Source organism: Ambystoma mexicanum, chromosome 6q (genome assembly GCF_040938575.1).
Source record: "Ambystoma mexicanum isolate Mex_15411 chromosome 6q, UKY_AmexF1_1, whole genome shotgun sequence".
NCBI classification, from domain to species: Eukaryota; Metazoa; Chordata; class Amphibia; order Caudata; family Ambystomatidae; genus Ambystoma; species Ambystoma mexicanum.
The window spans coordinates 37597166-37620401 of record NC_090937.1 but is presented as its reverse complement, the minus strand read 5'-3'; the positions used below and the strand labels follow the sequence as shown (position 1 = coordinate 37620401).

Below are 23236 nucleotides of genomic sequence, written 5' to 3'. Positions count from 1 at the left end.
GTCAGTGCTTGCACTGTCCTGATGCCACATTTATCAGGGGTGAGCTAACCTGTGGCATCGGGAGCTGGTTCACCTCCAGTCCAGTATACATTTGGACGGGAGTTGGGCTGGTTCCTTGTGTCACTCTCACATCACCACAGAACTTCTGGCATCGTCTACTAAGCCAACTTCCGGACGAACAGGTACGCTGCGCCCTAGTGACGCCATCTTTAACATATTGACACTGCCAGACAGAATGGTAACTAAATTGAAACCTTTGGTTCCAGAGAGAAGAATAGTTTGGGACAAGCTTTCAGCTTGCATCAAGGGGAAATCTGAGGGCACTACCAAATTTTTTAATTGGTTCGAACAGATGTTTTCAGATTTCAGCGGTCAGGACTTAAGTACCGAGTCAGGAAAAAGGCTGTTTGTAGACACATTTGTGCGTGGATTGTTTCCTGATATACAATCACAAATTATGACTTCTTAAAGTCACAGTCTGAAGTATTGCATATGGCTCAGTATTCTGAGAATAGGGTTAATACTGAACAAGAGAAGATAGAAAAGAAGAAGGGAGACTTAAAGACAAAAGTTTTGTTGCAGCAAATAGTAAGAGGAACCAGAGGTGGGAATACACAGTTTAGAGGCTAATTTATACCACAGAGTAATGTGCAAATGGGTCCTGTACACATGAACCAATGTGCCTATTGCAGATAGGAAGGTCATTGGCGAGCACAATGCCCGATCCTTCAGCAGCGATCGAATAACACGTATGGTACCATGGGTAGACGATCCAGAGGCCGTCCTGGGATAGGGAGTCCTGGTAGGAGTCAGTTCGCTCAGAATCAACAGTCATTTTCACAGCATAGTCAGCAGCATAGTGTTAATAATGGGAACATTTTTGATAATCCTTCAACTGTTTATTTTTCTGTGGATCTTGCATGTGATGGTGTACTGTTCCGTTAGGACAGCCCAAAGCAGAGTCTGGAACCAGTACCTATTCCCCTTGATCAGAAAGGGCCCTATGTTGAGATGAAAGTGGGGAATAGGAAGCATCTATTTTTGATAGATACAGGAGCACAGAAGTGTTCCATTGATCAATCGCGGGTTCCAGATATTCCACTGTCAGGGCAGAACAACATTTCTGTAGGTTTCTCTGGTATGGCAGTGGTTAGTCCGGTTTCTTGGCTGGTACCGATTTCACTGGGACCATTCACCGATTCATGTCCATTTCTTTTGACGACGAATTGTGGCGAAAATTTGTTGGGGTTGAATCTGTTGAAAGAATTGAATGCTGTAATTTACTGTTCTCCGGATGGAGTGCATTTGACGATTTCACCTCAACAAACTTCTGTTTCACAATTCTTGACTAGGCCTTTACTGACTGAATTGGATAAGGTTCTGGCATGTTAATGGGCGGTTGATGATAATGACGTTGGGATTTTGCACATTGAGCCTGTTAAAACTGTGTTGAAACAAGGTGTTAAACTACCACGTATTCCACAGTATAAGATTTCAGTTGACGATGGACAAGCTTTAAAGAGTATATTTTCTGATTTTGTACATCAAGGAGTGATTGAGGAAATTGCAGGAAGTGTGTGTAATAGTGTGATTCTACCGGTGTATAAGAAAGGGGATAATGCAATTCCTGTCCGTTTGACTATTGATTTGCGCGCTATCAATAAAATTGTTACTCCACAGTTTCCGATTGTGCCAGATGTGACTACTATATTGACAATGATTCTGGCTTCAGCTACTCATTTTAGTGTTGTGGATCTAAAGAATGCTTTCTTTAGTATTCCTGTACATGTTGACAGTAGATATTTGTTTGTGTTCACCCTAGGGTGACGCTCGTTTACATTTACTCATGTGCCACAGGGGTACACTGAGAGTCCAAGCATTTATAGTAGAGCTTTGAAGGAACAGCTTGATACACTTGAGTTGCCTTACACCTGTACGTTGTTGCAGTATGTTGACGATCTTCTTTTAGCTGCAGATTCAGAAGTTGCCTGCAAGGAGGGCACCGTGTTGCTGCTTATACATCTAGCAGAAGATGGGCATAAGGCTTCATTCAAAAATGTTTCAATATTGTCGACAGGAGGTCACCTATTTAGGCGATTTCCTGTCAAAGGAGGGGAGAAGACTGATACCTGAACAGATACAAAGCATCTATATCATGTCTGTCCCAAATAGACAGAAAGAGGTCAGAGCCTTGATAGGCATGGCTTCATACTGTAGACAGTGGATCTCTAACTTCTCATTAATTATGAAACCAATATTGGCATTGACAAAGAAGGGCATTTCTTTGCCTTTACCGTGGAACATGGATTGCCAGAAAGCTTTTGATCTGCTCAAGGCTGCGTTGTGTTCAGCACTGGTTTTGGGCACACCAAATTACGACAAGGCCTTTATTTTGTATGTGCATGAATGTGATGGATGCACTTTGGCTGTGTTAACGCAGGAGCATGGGGGAAGGAATAGACCGTGCATTTATTTTTCCTCCACGCTTGACCCTGCTGCATGCGCTTTGCCGAGATGTTGAGAGCTGTTGCTGCTGCTGCTGCATCTGTAAAACAAAGTGAGGGTATGGTTCTGGGTCACTTCTTAACCGTGATGGTACCTCACTCTTTAGACGTTCTATTAAACAGAACTCAGATACAACATCTCACATCAGCACGACTAACAAGGTACGAGCTGATTCTATTTGCCCTGCATATCAAAATTAACTGATGTTGCTCATTAAATCCGGCAAAACTATTGCCTCTTGCGCATGAAATTGATTGCAGTGACAAAATATCTCATGACTGCCTCTATACCACAGAACAGGAGACTAAGGGCAGAATTGATCTAAGTGATACACTGTTAAAAGATCCACAAGGGGAGCTGTTTTTGATGGCTCCTGCTTCAAACTTCCGGATGGTACATCCACTGCTGCTTACGCAACCACTACATTAAGCACTATTGTGGAAACCAAAAGAATTACGCATAACTCCCCGCAGGCTGCAGAGATTATTGCATTGACTCGAGCTTGTGTACTTTCTGAAGGGCTTAGTGTGAATATATTTACAGACAGTCAGTATGCCTTTGGGGTGTTTCACAACTTCAGTCGATTATGGGCAGACAGGGGTTTCTTGACTTTGCATGGAACTAAGATACAACATGGTACTCTGATAGTTCGGCTACTTTCAGCACTTGCGATTCCTATTCATTTATCAATAATGAAGTGCACAGCACACTAGAAAGTAACAGAAGATGTGGGGAAAGGAAATGCTTTTGCTGACAGAATAGCCAAACAGACTGCCACCGATTTGTATTTCTAAATGTATATAACGAAAGAGGTCACTAACACTTGTGTGATAGATGTAGGAATTGGCTGCATCAAATAAATTCAGGCTGATGCCACGCCAGATGAACTTAAACAGTGGGCTGAGGGTTCAGCAAGTGTAGACGATGAAGGTTGACTCGAAATGGGGCATTGGCAGAATTATAAGTATGTGCTAGTAGTTATTTGCGCTTTCAGTAAATGGGTCTACGCTTTTCCTTTAAAAGATGCCACAGCAATGACGATGGCAAAAACCATGCTGAACGAATATTTTCCTAGGTTTGATTTGCTGAGAGTCATTTGGTCGGACAACGGGCCACATTTTATCGCTGCTGTTATCCTGCATATATGCGCGGGATTACAGATTGATAAACGGTTCCATTCACCCAGACATGCTCAGAGTGCTGGACTTGTAGAACGCCACAACGGTATATTAAAGAATAAGATCGCCAAAGTCTGTGCAAATAGCAATTTGAAATAGCCAAATGCCTTACCAATAGCTCTATTGTCCATGCAGATGACCGCAAAATCAAAGACAGGGCTTTCTCCTTATGAGATAATCATGGGCAGACCAGCCAATATTTGGAATGTACCTAAACCCAAGCTGCTAAAAGATGTAGAGCATTTGCTCCTTTCTGAGTACTGTGACCAGTTAACTCCAAACTTGTATTTGATTTATCAACAGGTGCGGGAAGCCCTCCCAGTAAAGTACGAGGGTCCAGGTCATCGACACCGACCTGGTGACTGGGTGCTCATAAAATCATTTGAAAGAGCCTCCTGTCTAGTACCTCACTGGAGAGGACCACACCAAGTCCTCTTGGCCACCCAGACCACTGTACGAGTGGAAGGGAAACAACACTGCATCCACGCAATGCACATCAAGAAGATTCCTTTTCCTCTGCCCCACGAAAAAGGGGAAGAGAAGGAGATTGTTCACTTTGATGCTCAGCACAAGCCTGTTTTGTCTACGGAAATCCTTCCTGAGCCTGTCGGGCATGGGGAGACTGCTGCTTTGCCTTTAAGTTCTTCTTTGGATCTTTCTTCACTGTTGAGCAATCTTGCTTCCACTTCATCACTTCCTTCAGGAAGCGACGACACTCTGTTCGCAGATCACACCGTACGTAGAGTCTTGAGGTACGATCTACATCCGAGACACCGGACTTAAAGCACAGCGGTGGCTGTGCACACAAGGAATCATCGTTGAGCCAGTCCCTTGTCACTCTTCTGCAGAAAAATAAATAAGAGGCCGGGACTGGCAAAGTTACCTCCAAGCCAGATAGGCCATGTGGTCAGGAGCCACCGACAGAGGAGTGCCTAATTGAGAGGCTTCTAAACGGACTCTGAGAAACAATGTCCTTTCCTAAAACCACTAGTGCGGAGCAAGCTATTGGTCTCATGGCTGATAAAGAATCTGTTCATCGAAGATCATGGTCCTTGAGGACCCGTTGTTTTTTAATCATAGTACTGGTCTGTTTAATAGTTATATTTATGCTTCGGTTCTGGTACATAGAAAAGATGCATCCACTTGATAAACTGTTACGCACTGAAATAATCTCCACTGTGCCTACACCTTTCGTGCATCTGCACACTCTTCCTCATCGAGACTCCCAACATAGACAGGGTTATCATAATAACACTCTCCTAATGATCATGAATGCGACCCATGCGATTCTGAATAGAACAAATTGCTGGGTGTGTTCACACTTGCCACAAAATGGGGAAAGCGGACTGTGCTGGTATATTCATCCTCCTCCTTTAACTACTGCATGCTATGTGTCGCTCAGGACATTATTCTTTGGTTGTTGGAATGATAGTATTTCTGGGAACTTCGATGGGACCAATCTAAATGAATTTGAAAAGCGAGTCTTAACACCTTTGGGATGTTCTCTCTTTGCAAATAGAAGCAAACTCAATGTTGCTTCTATTAGGACTTCTGATAGACTCTCTAGAGCTTTTCAGTCATTGATTTCCTTCAAGGTGGCTCCCGTTGACAACCGGGATGCCATGCCTCCTTCCTATACTATTAATCATAGCCCCAACCCTGTTTCTTTCTGTATACAAAGGGATGGTTCTCAGTCAATGGGTACATTTGAGGGTTGTATTAACATTGTGAATCTAACCAGTGAGGACAGACCTTTGTATGTAGGAGACCCCGTTTACTTTGTTTGTGGCAATGAGGCTTATCCTTGGTTACTAAGAGATTGGCAGGGTACTTGCTACTTGGGTATCTTGTTACCACGGGTATACGTGGCTACCACCATTGAAGTTTCTAGAGCTTGCCTAAGGCGAGATGAGAATAGTGACAAACCTTCACAAGTCATGCGTGATGTAGCTAAATCCTTTGTGCCATTTTGAGGACAGATAATTAATTCTGAGGAGATTAGAAGACTAGCAAGTGTACTGAAACAGACCATCAATAGGACCACTGATAGTACAACATGATGCTGGAGTAAAAGGCAATTAGATTAGTGGCCCTCCAAAATAGCATGGTGTTAGACGTCATCCTAGCTAAGCATGGTGGGGTATGTAAATTTGTGGGACCCACGTGTTGTGTTTTTGTACCTTACTCCTCCCCTACCATATTCAAGGCAATACAAAATCTACATAACTTGAGTACTGAAGTACATGTCCCTGAGGGAAACTGGAATCTTAGTGCTTGGTTCTGGGACTTAGTACGATCATGGGGTTTGAAACTCTTTGCAGTCCTAATGATAGTTCCTGGTGTTCTATTGTTTTGTTGTTGTTGTTGTGTACAATGTCTCCCTGCCATATGTTCGATGTTAGAGGGATGTTGTGCACAAACGATAGGTACACTAGGACCAAAGGTATATACACCCAAAGAAACTGCTAATGTTTTAGTAATGAAGGATATTACTATCAAGGAACTCATGGTGATTGATATTTCTGAAGAATGTGATTCAGGATGTACGGACATTGAGGCGTGGATTTTTGAATAAAGCTAATGTTTGAGTAATGCTCTTGGCTTAGGCCAAAAGGAGGGTTTGTTAAACTCTATTCGTGTAATACGTCTTGTTATGAATATATGACTAAGCCCATTCACATTGCACAGAAAACTGCATTTGAAAAGCTCCGATTTCTGATCAACTTCGCCGCCATTTTAAGAACCATCCGCCATTTTCATTGTAACTCTTGCTTTGTGTCCTAAAATGGTGGACTGTGTTTTCAACTACAGCCGAGCCGAACGACCTTTGAGTTACATCAACATTTAGGCTGATCGAGAGCAGACTGTTTGTTCTGTTCCAAGAAACCTTGTGACTCGTATGAACTGCAATCCAAGTGTTGTCTGTGCTCACAAGCCTCATCCTCATCTAAACAACAGAACAATGTAGAGCAAACTCAAACCGTGTGTTTTGGTTGTAATATATTGTGTTCTTTCTTGAAACTAGGCTTAATATGAGCCTGAGACCCAACACTGCCATTGTATCTTCATGGACAAGCAAACTTGTTAAATATGTTAAACAATATTGTTATATTTGTCATATGAACTGGGCACCAACCCTAGCGTGTAAATTATTAGTTTGGAAAGGGGCTGGGCAATGATTGGAAAAATTTATAAAAGAACCTGCATTAAGATATCCAACACTCTCACCCCTCACTGTGTCTGCTGTTACACACTGCGAGGTGTTGGGAGCCAGATAACTATCGGTTTTTCTTTGAATCTGTACAGATATAAAGATACTTGTATCTTTCAACCCGTGATTGGTGTATTTCATTTTGTGGTACTAAGCCTTGATATTTCTTTGGTCTTTCAATGTAGAAATTGACCCTTGTGATGATATCAGGGAAGGCGTCTGAAGTTGCACCTCTACGATGGCGCACTCTATCAATGCGATCAAGCAGGAGCATAGATTTGTTGAGATGCAGCAATAGGGTCTGAAAAAATCACTCACACATTCCCCCAAAACGTGGTCCGAGACCGATAAAGGCACGAATGTGCAGGTTGTTCCTACAGGTCCGGTTTTCCATATCCTCCGGCTTATGTTCTAACATGTCACTTCTCCTTTCTAAGCTCTGGATCTTTTGCTGCATGTCCGTCAATGTGGTTGAATGCTCCAGGACCTGGTCCTCCGTCTCCCCCACTCTTTGCTCCACTTCCACAACTCTCTGATCTAACCTCTCCAGTTTGGTGGACATCTTGGACATACAATTCCGGAACTCGGACTTGATATCCAGCATAAAGGCTTCAATATCTTCTTTGGTAGCAAGCTGGTCAGCAAGAAGCTCGGGGGTCTGAGATGGAGATTTCCCCGGATCTGCTTTCTTTCCTTTATCTGAAGGTGCCAGCATCGTTGAGATGTCTGCGTTCCTTTGCATTTTTGAGTGCTTGGACATTGTAGCTCCTACCAAAAAATCGGGGGGTCCTCCGCCTGGTCGATATCAAATCCAGATGTTCCTGTGCAGGCCACAGTAGATTACCACCAGCCAGGTATCACCCAGGAGAGTTCTCAGGAACCGCAGGCTGTAGGGTCTATCGCTATAATGGCAGAGGCCAACAGCAAATCCTCAGAAAACAAATAGTGCCAGCAGAGGAATTTGTGTTTGTCAGCCACCCCCCTCCCCATCGTCCCCCAGTATGAAGGCTGCAGAGTCCACTGTTAGTGGGACGGGAGAAGGAGTGGGGAAGAACGGAGACGTCCTTACTTCAGCTCCACAACTTTAGCCCAAGGAACACTTTCAGCAACAGCAAGCTTCATGGCACTCAGGTTTCTCCCAACTCTGGCCCAAGGTAGTGAGTGAGTATTGTTATGTCAGCTAGGCAGTCGGGCCGAGGAGGAGCCAGCACATGGTGCGGGGCATCTACCTTACCCAATACAGAACACAGCTCTTGGTAATGCCGCTGCGGGGGGGAGGGAAGCCGAGGCAGAGAAAAGGGGGGTGGGCTCTCTGCTCACCAAGGTCCACGTCCCCACAGCTGTAGATCGGGGGCCCCAATGTTGTATTATGCAGCTCCTTGCAGCCATGGGACGCCGTGGCTAGCCGGGTTGCATGAGCACCATTTTAGAATTCTGTGCTGCTCCGGTGCTCAGCCTTCACCCACTGCGACCACAACATCCATTTCGCTCCAGGCATCCCTCAGGCTCTCTCCCGCATGATTCCAGCCACGGAAGTGAAATCGGGGGAGAGAAGCGCCATAGAATCTCTGTTAATACGGGCAAGATGCGCAGGCCATCAGCAGAGCGTCCACATCGACGGTGCCGCTGGCCACACCCCGAGCTTGTATTTTTCTTTCAATGTTTTTTTTAGGGATAGCAAGGGAGACCACAGGGATAACAAGGGAGACCTAAGGGGTTGCAACTGTGACCCCTGGTGACTCCCAAATGACATCCCTGGGGCTCTCTCTTCATTGGGCTTGAAGGAACTCCCTATGTTGAGCTGGGTCTACCAATATATTGTTACAATTATAAGAAGTAGTCAAAAATGTATATTATTAGGTTTATTTAGAAATTAGAGAAAGTTTCCATGTTGTACTTTTTAAGTGCAAAAATATTAGCAGCCCAATCCCTATCAAGAGCCAATAAGCTAGCATCTCATAATGTTGTTATTTTTGTGGGACTTTTGAAAGATTTATAAGGAGATGCACAGTGATAAGTGGGAGAACGGCCTGATTTAATCTGAGTGGGACTAATGCAAAATTGCTGGAAAAATAATATTGCCCAGGAGACAAGAATTGAAGTTAACTAGGAATGTAGACAGAAGCTCGGATTTAGACAAGGAGAAGCAAATAAAGGGATTAATGCTGGAGGCCATTCCTGACTTAACCAGGAGAGGACTCTAACCAAGTCCTGATGTTTCCCCTGAGTATCCAGAAGCCTTGCTGACTTTCCTGAATGCAGAAACCCAGTATTGTCTTACATGTGGCTTATCAATTGCCTGCACAACGCATGTTGTATTGTTGTAAAACCATTTTACTTTTGTAACGTAAGTACCGCAACAAAGACAGACCATGGATAGGCCACCCATACTATTTGTAACACAAGTATCACTACAGTGACAGGCGATTGACAAGCCACCCAGAAACATGTAAACAATGATTATGATATCACGTTAGGACGCCTGAGAGGACGTCCTGCACTTGAATACTTTAGCAGCCATTTTGACACACACTCTCTCACGGATTTGATGCATAGCGTGGTGTGCTTCATGAATAGAGGTAAGACAATACTGATGCTATGAACCATAAATTAGATCTAGAACTGTAAATGGAATACTGATATCAGACCCATTGAAGTATTATAGATCTTATTGAACTGGATGAGAACACTACGTATCAGTTCACAGTTCCATTCACTATCCTTTTAACGGCCATAATTGGTAATACTGAAAGGATGAGGAAAACCTTATAATTTCAATATGGCTAAGTGACATTTTTGTCCAAAATACATGCATCCACTAGAAGATTTATCTGACTATTTTGGCCCTATGTCAAGCATCTATCGACCCTGAATATAGAAGCATTTTCATTTATATAAATCATGGTTTACAAGCAGATGATCTTTGAGGTTAAACCATTTTAAATCTGGTTCCTCCTAAATCTGGTATACTATATAGTAAAACTAACTAGATACATGTACACACAATGTCTACATAATGTAGTTGGCAGATCTTTGCATGACAAAGAATAGATTGCCAATTATCTCTAGAAGAGCGATCTGCCCATTTGAAGATCATAACATTACAGAATAATTACTCAGGTGATTTTACCCATATTAAAAGACACACGACTTATAGTGTAGACATATATGAGAACGGACATTTATTAGTGTCTTATTTACGTTGTAGATTCCATAAGAAAGTGGAAGTTAGAAGATTGATACTTACTTCTGAAATTGATGAAATGTGTTCCTGGTGAAGGGAATTGATTTCCCAAAACGTGTTGAGCCCCTCCAGTTTTTTCCCTTTGTTTTATTTGTGATTTGTCTATATATTGTTCCATTTATAATTTTAGAAAATATTGAGAATAAATATGATAGTCATTATTTTACAAGAAATTCCACATATGGTCAAATGCTTTCATTTGTGAAGATTGTTGTACCCAAATTGAGTATATTACAACTGTAAAACATTGAAATCATTGATTGACATTATTGTTAGTATACAAGGTGTGCAGGAAATGGGAGTGTCCACCAATTACGGACACTCTATTATCTGATATTACATATTAGCGACTTCCAGTGCCAAAGTTGCATTTTTCTACCTTGCACCTGTGAGTTGTTATGAAGAATCTTTAGTGATAAACATACATTTGCAATACATAATCAGTTATTGAGGTGTGGGTCCTCAGCATACCACTTTGATTTAATATCTTCCCATTATTGATTGGGTGTGCCGACAAAGTAGACCCCTAGCATTTTCTTACCAAATAATAATGTAATTAATTCCCTTCCAGTCAACTAACACTGGGGGACATTTTTGAAATTTGAAATCAACAATATGACTTTCAGTCTTAATTTTAAAAAGTAGTCTGTTGAAGTAATTGGGGATTCCTATTTCTCATTGCAAACCCCAAAATTCCCTAAAGCGAAGGGGCCATAATGATCAACTGAATGCCTGGGATTTGTGTCCTGGGACAGAACAGTGTCTTCCCAAAGCTAAACAGAGTGGAGTCACTCATTAAAAAGCCCACCTTCAATTGAAAGTGAGAAAGTGGCTCCTGGGAGAAGGGAGATTGTTCATCGCATAGTGGAAAAGGAAAAAAGGCTTCAAAATTTAAATGAAAATTATTTGATCTGAAAGTTGTGTTGTGCTATTGACTGCGAGCTTTGCTAAGAGTGCAGCGCCAGTCAATATTATTTTTACATGTGATTAAGTTAAACAAGACTGCTAGCATTTACAACTACACAGGGAGTTCAAAAAGACAGCACTGCATGCGTGAATTTGCTTGTGCAGATAGGAACGTATTGCATGTTATTTAAATTAAACTTCATGTGAAGTGCATTGTTGTATGATCCGGTTATGTTTCAAGGTGCTATATGTTATTAAAAGTAACCTCCTGCAAAGGTATTTGGACTGTACATTTTGTGGGGTTAAAGAGTCTGTGATCTGTGTTATCCTGAACCAATTCGTTTTTTCAATTTGTGTGAAAAGGGAAGTTTTAGGAAAGAAAAGCATTAGGGCTACAGAGTGAGGTGGCGTGATCTATGATTTTGTACCAATATTAATGTTCCTATTCATTAATAAATACACACACGTTCTTTCTACACTCTGGCCTGGCTCTTGGCTTATCTAGTGCTAAAGGGCGAGGGACCTACGTGGGCCTATATGAACCACAGACACGGCTTGATTGAACTACATCACAGGTATATTGGTGTGGTGCTTTTGATTGAGGGGGGAACTGAACTCCCTGAATGTATTGTGGTCCAAATATCTATCTATGCTTCCTGTGTTCCGGGCAGCTCCAGAAATGCCAGTCATCCTACGCCAGGTCTCGCGTGTGCCAATAACATGGGGCGATTAAAGGCGCCAACCAGTCAGGGGAGCATCTTCTTTGATCTCTCTTTGTTCCTGGTGTTCCCAACCCTCCCATTTACATCTTACTGCTTATTTCCACACCCTTGCATACACCAATAGCTGCCTAGTGCAAAGGATTGTAGTGTTTAAACACTTTTTTTCAGATTTTAGACTTCAGGGATTGTGTGCGGTGGTGTAGTCATTAATAATGTAGCTTTGTGACCTTTTTGGAGAATTCTGGCAAAGGTCCTGAAGCCCGAAGGAAGAAAATGTATCATTAGGAATGCTCTTCCCGTTTCACTGCAGCTCAGTGCTGGCAGGAAAGTTGCCATATGGGTGCTGACCTGCAAATGAAGGTACAGATGGGTGGACTGGGAGAAGCTATGGGCCCTATCGGCTTTCAGGCTTCACCCTGTTACCCAAGTCTGCTCTCTGTGGTGCTGGATGGCCAGAGGCTGCATTCCTGCAAAATGTTGGATGTGTTACTTAGAGTTCCAGGTGTTAGGGTTTGCTTTTGTTAGGTGCTCTGACACAGTTCATCCAAAACTTTGATTTCACTGCTTCACTGTTTCAGCAAGTAATGTTTGATCGTTGCAGTCTGGGTGAATGCAGTCAAATTGCCTCCCAAAGACACTTCACAGATGTCTCTGCCTTGTGTTTGCTTGTGCATGGCTGACCCAATATGTTTGAAGTAACTAGCTGGGTCTGTGGCTCAGTGGACCAATGCATCCGCTACAGGGGCCTGTTTTTGATCTCATGGTCACAGGTTCGAATCCCAGCAGGTTGACTTGGCCCTTCATCCTTATGATGTCTATAAAATGAGTACCATTACGTTTTGGTATCTGTTATCTGTCAATAGCACCAAGATGCCCCTCTGGGGGTGAACGTGGTCTCTGCAAATAGACCTGTTATGGTATTCGACTGCTATAGTTCTCTTCCTTAAAGTGTCACTTTTCACACTTCTCTATTTTTTTTTAAAGTCTTTTCCTCCAGTGAATGCTTGCGCCATCTCTTGTTCCCCCATCCGGTCCCAGCGTTCCCTCGTGAGTGAATGACTGAGTTAGTGGCTATGTGTGAGTAAATAAGCGAATTACTGGTCGGTGGGTAAGTAAATGAGTGCGTATTGTGTACATTGGTGGGGGGCACATCTTTCTCAATCTCGCAATCTTATATTATTGCTTCTGCATCTTCACCTCACCACTAATCACCCTTCTAAGTTTCGCGATTTCCTCGTCACGTGTCCACCCACGGCAACCTCATCTCGAATCCCTTGTATCCCTCTGTCTCACCCCTTCTCATGTTGCCTGCCTGTGGTTTCCGGTGGTATACGCTCTCGTTATCTCAGGTCTAGTTTACCACTATCCCATCCCTCTGTATGCGACGCACTCTCGCTCTTCCACCCGTCCCTGTCCAGTCTCGCCTTGGGTATCGTGCCATTTCTATGTTCATTACTGAATTCTGTTCTTCACTCTCGGCCATTGGGTTTCTCCCAAATGTCGCGAACCCTCGTTCTGTCCATTCCCGTTTGGTTTCCTCGCCTCCCTCGACTATCTCCCCCGTGCGTCGCACCTGCACTCTCCGTTCACGCACCCCTTCTTATCCTCCCGTTCACTCAGTCTCCCACTGACTCCCCCTCCACCCCCGAGACCTCGGCGCGCTCTGACGTCACGTGCGCTCCTCGCTGTTACCATAGCGACCCCATTCCCCAAGCCCTTCTCTCCTCTCTGCCGCCGAGTGGTCCAGCAGGCAGCATCCCCCAGCGCCAGGCTTTCCCAGCAGCCAGGGTGAATCAGCAGCCGTTTCCTGCCTCTGCCCCCTGCTTCTGTTGTTCTGTCCCAGCCCCCTCCTCTTGCCTAAGCTGGGTACCTGGACGCCCTCCGCCCATCACAGCTCCCTCTTCCGTCTTCGTTTGGGATGCGGTTGTCAGGTGCCACCTAGATCCGAGGCTGCTTCGGAGATTCTGCTGCTACTCCTGGCGGGCACGGAATGGTAGGTGTGGGCCTGCGGGCCGCCAGTGCCGCTCTCTGCCTTGAAACTGCATCTCCCCCAGGTCGGCTGATGGTTGCTGACCGGCAATACCGGGCTACGTTCAGGTGTCGGCCTCCACACCCTTCTCGTGTGTCTGTTTGTATGCGCACACCTGCCCATGTGGATGCGATCCCTTTGAGGTGTGCTTCGGCGTTTGGGTATTTGTGGATCTGTGGATCCGTCAGTGTGCTTTTATGTGTGTGATTGTTTATGTGTGCATATGCATCAATTTGTTGTATGAGCGTTGGGGGAGGGGAGGTCGGCTGCCGGTGCATCAGCCTCCCAGAATCCAGTAGTGCCACAGCTGGAAGGCTGCCTGTGCACGCACTGGCGCTGCAGAGAGGCTGCTGCTTGTTTTCCGGCTCACCGACGAGGAAGGCTGACCCTGCATTTTCAAGAAGGCAGCCGTGGTGCTTCCCCCCAGCACCAATTTGACTTTCCAGGTATTGGTTGGAAACGCAGCCCACGAAGATCACATAAAAACACACACACAAAGGTCTTAACGCACGACTAATGCCTACCCAGTAAAACATATACAACACACACAATGCCCCAGAACGTACAATAAGCCATCACACACGCATCTCAAATAGGCACACAGAGAAACGTGTACGAGTGCACATACACATGTAGAGCAACTGCAAATTAAAAAAAGAGCGATGGTCGGTGTTCCCCGTGCCACTGAATTGGGGGAGGGGAGCGGACTCCAGGGAACAGTGCGTGTTGCACGTAACGATAGCGCTGCAGACCACAACAAGATAGTCCTTTTGTGATGATGTCCCCAGTGAAAGGGACCTTTTCCTAACACTGACATAATTCACATTTATTTTTTAAAGGAAACAAAATAACGTATACGAGATTAGCATGTGCACCCTAGACATAAACAATGCACATTTCGCAACAACGCAAGTGCTGATTCCAATGTCATGTCGTGGTGCATGTGGTGCGGCATTGTCCCTTGCCACCATTCCACGTCCCTCCACACGTTTATTTTTTTCTCTTTTAAGAGAAAGCAGAAGAGGGGCCGGCTTTAGGGCCAGTTTCAATGGTCGCCTGTGCAAGAGTGAACCGTCTGTTTACAGTCACTACAGAGAGCACCCCGGCAGCAGCACGGCAGAGGTGAACCCGGGTCAGTTGCCACACTGCAGTGAGAAGTGCGACCCGGGGCGCGCGCCTCACCTACGGTAACATCTTGTCATAAAATGGAGGACCCACTCGGGCAGGTTTGCGTTTTACGTGTTTTTTGCAGGAGTCACTAAAGAAAAAAAGCGAGCGCCAAGCGTCGTAGCCTCCCCCAGCCCTGGATAGGAGCCCGGGACCCGCAGTGTGCTGTCTCAGGCTCGGTGCTGCTGGGGGCTGCGTTTGCTGCATAGGCTCTGGGGCTCGGCGTCTCCTGCTGCAGTGCTCTCTCGGATGCTCGCTCTGGCTCGCAGCACACAAAAGGCCCCGGAGTCAGCCGAGGCGCAGGGAGCGAAGGACGGTGACCCCCCCACGTCCCCATTCCACCTAAAGGCTGAGACCTGAATGGAGTCACTCAGCAGGTGAGTCATGCTGAGATGACAGGACTGCACACCTGCCGCGGTGACCATGTTTTCCCCTGCTAATCGGTTTATTGTGACACTCGTGTTTTCCTGCGTGTGCTCTTATGATTCTCGCGGAAGCTCTGCGGGAGAGCTCGAAAAATATGCATCATGATTGACGGTTGTTTGTTCATAAATGGTACTGGCGCGGTTCCACTTTGATTAGGCTTGCCAGCCCTTCTGCGCCATGAAATGTAGCCATGGCCACGTATGTGTTTCCGGGTAACACACCGAGTACCTCCCGGAGTGGCACACGGTGGATGCCTGGGAAGCTGTAGTCTAAAATTGCAGTAAACCCCGCCACCCTTTTCCGACCCCCCACCCAATCCACCCACTTGCTTCTCTATCTTAAGAGACCGTCTTGGTGTTTACCGAGCTCATCATGTAGTTAAGACACTTTGATATATTTGTGTAGTCCAGTTTTGGAAATGGAAAAAATAAGGATTACAAAGTGCAAATGCACACAAACATAAAAAAAAAAAAAAAAATAGCGTTTTCACGGGGGTGCGAGAAAGTCCCGGTCTGGTAGAGCTGCAGGTTGTCTGCTGTGAAAGCATCGTTTCAGGGTTTCTGTGCGAGTCCAGGCCATTAACTGCCAAACGTAAATACGACACAGCAGTGCCCCAAACCGCATTGTGTCTGGCACACAGGATGGGTTGATGGCAATTTCTGAGTACATCTAATGTTCTTCATGATATCAACATATCTGGCATATGGGTATTTGTTCCCCGCTTTGAAGGAAGGGTAACGGTTGGCCGCCTGACTGCCAATGTTTACCGTTGACGTATGCGCATTAATGCACACCTTGTTTTCCGTTCGGGTGCAACGTAGAGGCTCTCTTCGACTGATTGCTGATTCCAAACGGAGTTGGTGTTGTGCTGTTTTGAGTGGGTAAGCTTTGTCTCAAGCCCTCTCCATTAGACCGCCGACCCCAAAAAACAGACACACAACGCATTTTGATTCCATTGAACAATTATTTTGCTCCCCCACGGCAAAGGGCCCCCACGGGAATTCTAAGGTTGAAAAATTCTACAATGACCGTAGTGAGACTGCAGGCTGCCACTTTGGTTCGCTGCTGCATCAAGAAACGATCGCAGAGAGGTGAAGCAGGCCTCTTCCTGTGCACAGGGGCGGACTGGGCCACACGATTTTCTCGGGCACCAATGAAGTGGCCCACCGTTGCAAATGGCTATTGATTGATTCCTTTTGTGACACTGTTTGAATAGTAACCAAGGGGGAGTTTTTTGATAGTGTGATGCAAATTGTCCATTTTAAAGAACATTGAGCACAGTGTGTTTTTGTGCTGTTGCTGCTGTAGCTGGAGGTTCCTTTTTTCGTCGTGCTGGAAGGAGCTGAGTCTCTCTACGCTTTCTCCTAACAACGTGACTGTGATGTGGGGAATATCGACTTCCGGTATGCAGCGGGAGGTCGGGGAACCATTCATACGCCTGCCTGGTCCGTTCACACACGGAGCGAAATCATACGCGTGACTCACTAAGTAAATGCTCACGCCAGAATGCTGTCTTCCGCGCTAACTGTTATTCACGCCCACCTCACGTGACTCAGGTCTCCCCTTGCCCACATGACAGGGCCCACCGAAGTTACACCACATTCTTCCCAAACTTAGAATGCAGAATAATCATAACATTATTTACAAGTGTCTCTTACGGGTCTTCAGCTGTATTTGCATGTCAGTGGTAAACCCCTTGGAGTACATACTCGCAGAGTCGGGATGATGGGCGTGGTTTTTCTCAAAGCTGGCACTGTAAGTGTGTTCTCACGGGCGGTACAGATTCGGGGATGTTGGCGGTCCCCGGGTCTTGTTCCTGAGCTGTGTTAGGGTCAAAGTCATCATGCAGGGATGTGCCATCTTCCGCTCCCGTTGGCGCCTCAGGGGTCGCCGGGGGATCTTCACCGCCTGTCTCTGTTCCTGGTTGTTCCTTCCACAGTATTGCTGGAACGTTCCAGAAGTGAGACACGTTTCGTGTCACCACTTCGGTTCCTCGGGCGGCTGTCACCATTCTGTGGTTTGGTGCCCTCTACCATCCAGGGGCGGGACTCATATGTCAGTGTCATTTTCTTCTGAGGTACTCGGTTTTTCACTAAGACAGTGTCTCCGGGCTGTAGTTCCCTGTGTTGTGCGTGTCGTGCTTGGCTTTCCTTTTTGTTCCATATGGCTCGTCTCTCCTCGATGAGGGGTATGCCCGGGTCTGGGTTCGCCCAGCTTGGGTGCATGGGTAGTTCAGTTTGTATCAGCATTCTGAACATTAGTGCTGCTGGGCTCACACCGGTTGACGTATGCAGGGTTTGCCAATGCGCTTGCAGAAACCTGTACACTGCCGTCAAACATGGTTTGTGGTCTTTCGCGATTCGTATTGTCTTGCTCAGAGACCCCATGAAACGTTCTGCATCCCTGTTGGCTTGCAGCCAGCAAGGGGTGATCTTCATGTGCTTGATGCTTAGGTTGGTGAGAAATTGTTTAAGTTCTTGGCTGGTAAACAGTGGGCCGTTGTCACTCTTCTGTTTCTTGGGTATCCTGTGTATCGCGAATATCTTCTCGAGGGACATGATGTTTGTGTTTGTGGACTTGACATGCTCTACTTCGGGGTATGTACTGAACTCGTCGACTAGGACGAGGAGGTACCCCTCTCCGGCGATGGTATAAAAATCCATGCTCATGGACTCCCACCTTGTGTGACTCCTGGGTGCGCTGATGATGGGTTCAGGTGTCGTTAGTCGCCTCAAAGACTGGCATGCTGTGCAGGTTTCCACCAATTCTGTCACGCGTTGTTGCATGCGCAGCATCCACATTCTCGATTTTAAGTATGCTTGGGCCTATACTATGACCCGGTGCCCTCCGTGTGCTAGTTTCAGGGCTCATGCTTCCAAAGATTCTGGTAAAACGATTCTGTGTCCCTTCGGTATGATCCCTTCTTCTGACATCATGAGTTCATGGCGGTTGCCAAACAGTGCTTGAAGCTTTTCTTGGGCTGTTGTGGCACTTGGTGCGACAGCGGTTAGATAGTTCTTCCACTCACCAGAGTGAATGGCCTGGATGGTGCGTTGTAGGCAGATGTCTGTCTTTGTTTCATCCGCTATTTCTTGGAGTGTGAGGGCTCTTGGGCCTGCGCAGGTGACCACGTGGCAAACATGCTCCTCTGTCTGAACTGCATGTTGTTCTTTGCTTCTGGTAATGGGTCACGGGTGACAGGATAAATAATCTGCCGGATTGTCCACTCCGGCTCTGTATGCAACGTCAATGTTGAACGGTTGCAGTTGGAGCATCCACTTTTCTAGCCATGCTGGGGGGTGCGGTGCTCATCCCCTGAAGATAGGTATCAGAGGTTTGTGATCTATGAACACTTTTGCCGGTTGCCCTAGTAGGTGTACTCTGAAGAGGCAGCAGCCCCATAGGATTGCCAACACTTCCTTCTCAATATGTGCATAGTTCCGTTTCTGTCTTTGTTAATGCTCGGCTGGCGAATGCAATTGGGTAGATGCTGCCGTCTCTGTCTACTTGCATGAGGACTGCCCCGAGTCCTACTGGGCTGGCGTCTACCAGGAGTTCTGTGGTTTGGTCTGCGTTGAAACTATATTGCAAGTCTTTTATACGTTGGAACGCTTGCTAGTGCTGTTCTGTCCATTCCCTTGTTCTTTTTTTGTAAGCTCTCTCAGTGGCGCTGCCAGTGTGGCCAGATCAGGTATAAATCTCGCACAGTAAGTGGCCATACCCATGAAGCTTCTTACTACAGATCCTGACATGGGGGCTGTGGCCCATTTTATGTCACTTACTTTGACTGGGTCTGGTGATCCTCCGTCGGAGTTGAATACATAGCCAAAGAAATTTAATTAACTTCTGTTGAATTTGCATTTTTCTGCATGTAAGGTGAGGCCGGCTTCCTCTAGTCGTTGGAGGACAGCTGCTATTCGCTCGTGGTACTCGCATGTGGAGGTGCCGTACACCAGGATGTCATCACTGATGTTGGTGGTTCCGGCAAGCCCATGGAGTACTCGCCTGATTTCGTTCTGGAAGACTGCGCTGCGGATGATATGCCAAAATGTTGTCGTTAGTATCTCCCGAGGCCCAAGTGGGATGAAAACATTGTTATACATCTTGACTCTTTGGCAAGGGGTAGCTGGTGTTAGCCTGGCAGATCCAGCTTGCTGAAGACTTTGGCTCCCGTCAGGTCTACAATCAGTTTGTCGATGGTGGGCGTGACATGGAGTTCTCTTCCAATGTTCACATTAGGTAGCCTCATGTCAATGCATATTCTTACCGCATTGGGTTGTCGTGGTATTTGTGCGACTACCATCAGCGATACCCATGGGTAGGGCCAGATGTTTTCTTAATTATCCCCTGTCTTTCCAGCTTTTCCAGTTCCTGTTCCACTGCTTCTCTTATGTGGAAGGGGACTCGGCGGTGTCGCACGGCCTTGGGCTCTATCGTCGGATCTATGTGTAGTTTGATTGTTCTTCCGCTAGGCACCCTATTCATTGGAATACTTTGTGGTGTTTGGCCAGCAGGTCGTCTATTTCTGTCGAGTTGACACTGAACGCAAAGTGTATTAGGCGTAGCTTCTCTGCGGTGCGACAACCTAGCAGCGTTTCCAGTCCTGCATCTACTACGTAGATCCTTGCTCTGCATGTGGCTCCATTATGAGCCATGTCTGACCGGAACAATGGTAGGGGCTTTTTGCACCCATATGCAAACAGCTTCAACCGCTTGTTTTGGAGTGTCGGCTTCGATTCCAGATTGTTGTACGTGCATGACTTTCACCGTCACACCTGTGTCCATGACCAGTTTGGTGGGGCTTCCGTTTGACAGGTTGGTTCGTGATGGCCGCTTATGCTGCTTCAACTTTCGGCTGGTCTTTGTTCTGTTTAGCTTTACGGTAGAGATCATGTGCATTCGATGTTCCTTGCCTATTGTTTTCTTCCGCCTTTCTTTCCCCCGTTTCTCAGGAGACGCGCTTTCTTTGGAGTACTCTTCTGTCTCGCTGCTGCTGGGCATTCTCTGGTTATAAGCGATTGCTCTGGCTTTTCCTCTCCCTCTCTGTTGCCGGTCAGAGGTATGTTGTTGGCTGGAGTCGTTTGGGATGGTGGGGTTTAGACATACAGCTGTGAATTGGTCCATGCCTTTGCATTTTCGACATTTTACTCCCCATGCCGGGCACGGTTTGCCTCTGTGCCAGGGGTCACCACACCATTTCCAGGTGTCGTTCCGCCCTTGCGGGCATTCAAGTCTCATATTGTTAGGCCACTTTTCCTCCTTTCGCTGCATGTCTTGTCGGGCTCATATTGCTGATATTTCTTCCTCTTTATGTGGGCTGTCTAGGGGCAGGCGTTGTATGGAGGCTTCCATGACTGCTACTTGGTCATCTGTTCATTCGCAGAGTCTCCCAATTGCCAGTATGCGATCTAGCGGGATGCTCCTTTCTGACAGTATAGCTTGTCGTATGTTTCTCAGAAGACAGCCCATTTATGATTTGCAGACGGATCGCAAATTCCTCGTTGGGGAACTCACACTCGAACACTAGTTCTCTTAGCCGGGCGTGGAAGTCATCAATTGTCTCTTTCTCCCTCTGGCGGGTCATGCAGAAGTGAAACCTCACATAGCCTGGGTTCAGTTTGGGTTTGAATTTATTGGTGAGCGCAGGCTTGGCTATGTTGTATTCATCTGCTGTCCCTCTGTTAGGGATGTGTTGAACAAGACTAGCGCTGCGGTGCCAATTTTCCGTAGTAGGAGCGCATGTTTCTTCCTCTCTTCCATAATGTCTTTGGCTTCCAGGTGTAGCTCAAACTGCTGAAGCCATATGCCCCGTTTGAGGGCTACACCAGTGGTGTAGGGGTCAAATGGCTACATCAGGGTGGTCTGTGCAGTTTTCTGGCTCTCCGGCCTGAATACACTGTCCCTCCTTGCAGTGCTGCTGCTGATTCCTCTGGACGGACTGGCACGTAGGCTTGACATGGTGGCTTCTCACAACCCAGTGTTTGGCGTGGGCCTAATGCCTTGTTTTGTCTGTAGTTGTACGTGTGCCCACGTGGTATCTGGGGGGGGGCTCCCTTGTAGCCACCTGGGAGTTGTGGTGGAGGTGTTTCTTGGGCCTCCCCTGGGCTTTCTAGTGCTTTATGAGGGAATGCTGGCAAGGACTGTGGCAGCGCGGGGTGTTGAAAGGCAGTTGAAGGCCTCACTGGCATGTGCGTTGTTGATAGTGGGGCGCAGCTGGGCGGCGTGTTAGCCGTGTGAAAAAAGAATGTTACCGACAGGCATCAGAGCGGTGTGCAACTGGTGAGTGCGTTTTGCTGTTAGACGGGTCGGCAAGGTGTGCTGCATTGTGTCGGGTAGGCGGCAGAATGCAGGCAGTAGAACGGCACACAATGCATTTGTTGCGTTCTATTTTCATTCGCCTTTTCATAGTTCTTTTTCCTTTTTTTTGGGGGCACACGCGTGGTGTCGATCCTATCCTCGTCGCCTACGTGATGTGGGGTATATCAACCTGTGGTATGCAGAGGAAGGTCGGGGAACCATTCATATTCCCGCCCGGGCCTTTCACACACAGAGCAAAATCATACGTGTGACTCACTAGGTAAATGCTCGCACGAGAATGCTGTCTTCTGCGCTAACCTTTATTCATGCCCACCTCACGTGACTCAGGTCTACCCTTGCCCATGTGACTGGGCCCACCGTGGTTACACCATAGTGACCTGCTGCTTAAAACACCTGCACAGCGCGGAGCACACAGTGTGCGCCGTGTGTTATTGTTTTACTGTGGGCTGCGGGCAGCTGAATCCGGGTGTCGATCTCAAGAACAGTGAGTATACTGAGGCGGGTGCATTATCACGTTTCATGTTCTGATCGGTCTCCCGATTGTTCTATAAATCCCTCTTCTATCAACCTAGCTATTATAGTGGTGTTTGCTAAATAGGGGTGACTTTCGGCCAGTGAGCCTTTGAACCCCTTCAGAGTGCTTGTTTACTTTTCCAAACCAGATTGAATTGGGCCCCATTTGTGCACTGTCTCCGCCGCCCCTGCTTGTTTTTCTTGGATCTGAGGAGCAGCGTGAAAACTCTTCTGACTCCGTAATAAGTGGAGTTGGACGCTTCGGCAGCACTCCAGTACTCAATAAATTTACTGCTCCTTACCTCACCCGTCAAAGAGCTTTCATCTCTTGCTGTTGACAAACACGTGACTATGACTAATAATTCAGTGGAGAGGGGGATGGGCAGGAAAAGAAAGGATAACCTCAAGGCAACTGAGCTGATAAGCTCGTACTCTTTAAAGCACACAAAATGGAATTCGCTTGATTCCCATGACCCTTCCACCTCAGGGTTAATGAAAGAGTCCTTACCTCCATCACGATCTGCACTCCACAATTAGTGCCAATATTTGGCATCAATTTGATGTCCTCAGTTGAGATGAAAGTTACAAATCTGGGCCAAGAGAAAGACTTTTTCCAAAATATCCCACCTATTATTTCTGAACCACAAGACTCGGATTCAGACCCTGATCCGGATTCCTCTGTTACTTCCTACAAGTTCACGGTTGCACAGCAATGGAGGCTGTCACAGGCAATTAAGACTCTCGACCCCCCCCCCTTTGCAGGGTCTCCGATCTAATGATAACTGAGCTAAATCATGTCCTGAGCATGCTACTCTCTCTCTTCAAAAAGTTGCAGAGGGATCCACATGTACAGGCCAAAAAATGTGACCTAGTTTGGGGGACAGTTCAAAATCTTCCAGACTTGACCATGTTACAGATGCATCCAACGGGCGACCATGAGCCTCCTGATAAACCCCAGGTTGGTTGTACTACGGGAGATCCAATTAAAGAACAATCTACGTCGACTGGACAAGCCTT

The 23236-nt window shown here is 46.5% G+C and overlaps 1 protein-coding gene across 15 annotated transcripts in view; it reads left to right on the top strand.

Moving 5' to 3' along the window:
• The first annotated feature begins 13441 nt into the window (after nucleotides 1-13441).
• Nucleotides 13442-23236, top strand: part of MAPK10 (mitogen-activated protein kinase 10) — a 928972-nt gene continuing 919177 nt past the window's right edge. For 6 of the 15 annotated variants that reach the window (XM_069630420.1, XM_069630425.1, XM_069630423.1 and 3 more), the window contains exon 1: nucleotides 13452-13759. The gene's annotated coding sequence lies outside the window, so the exon portion shown is untranslated. Of the gene's footprint in view, nucleotides 13760-15254; nucleotides 15340-23236 lie in introns of those variants that run through there. The other 9 variants (XM_069630426.1, XM_069630416.1, XM_069630430.1 and 6 more) reach the window with 5 other exon arrangements.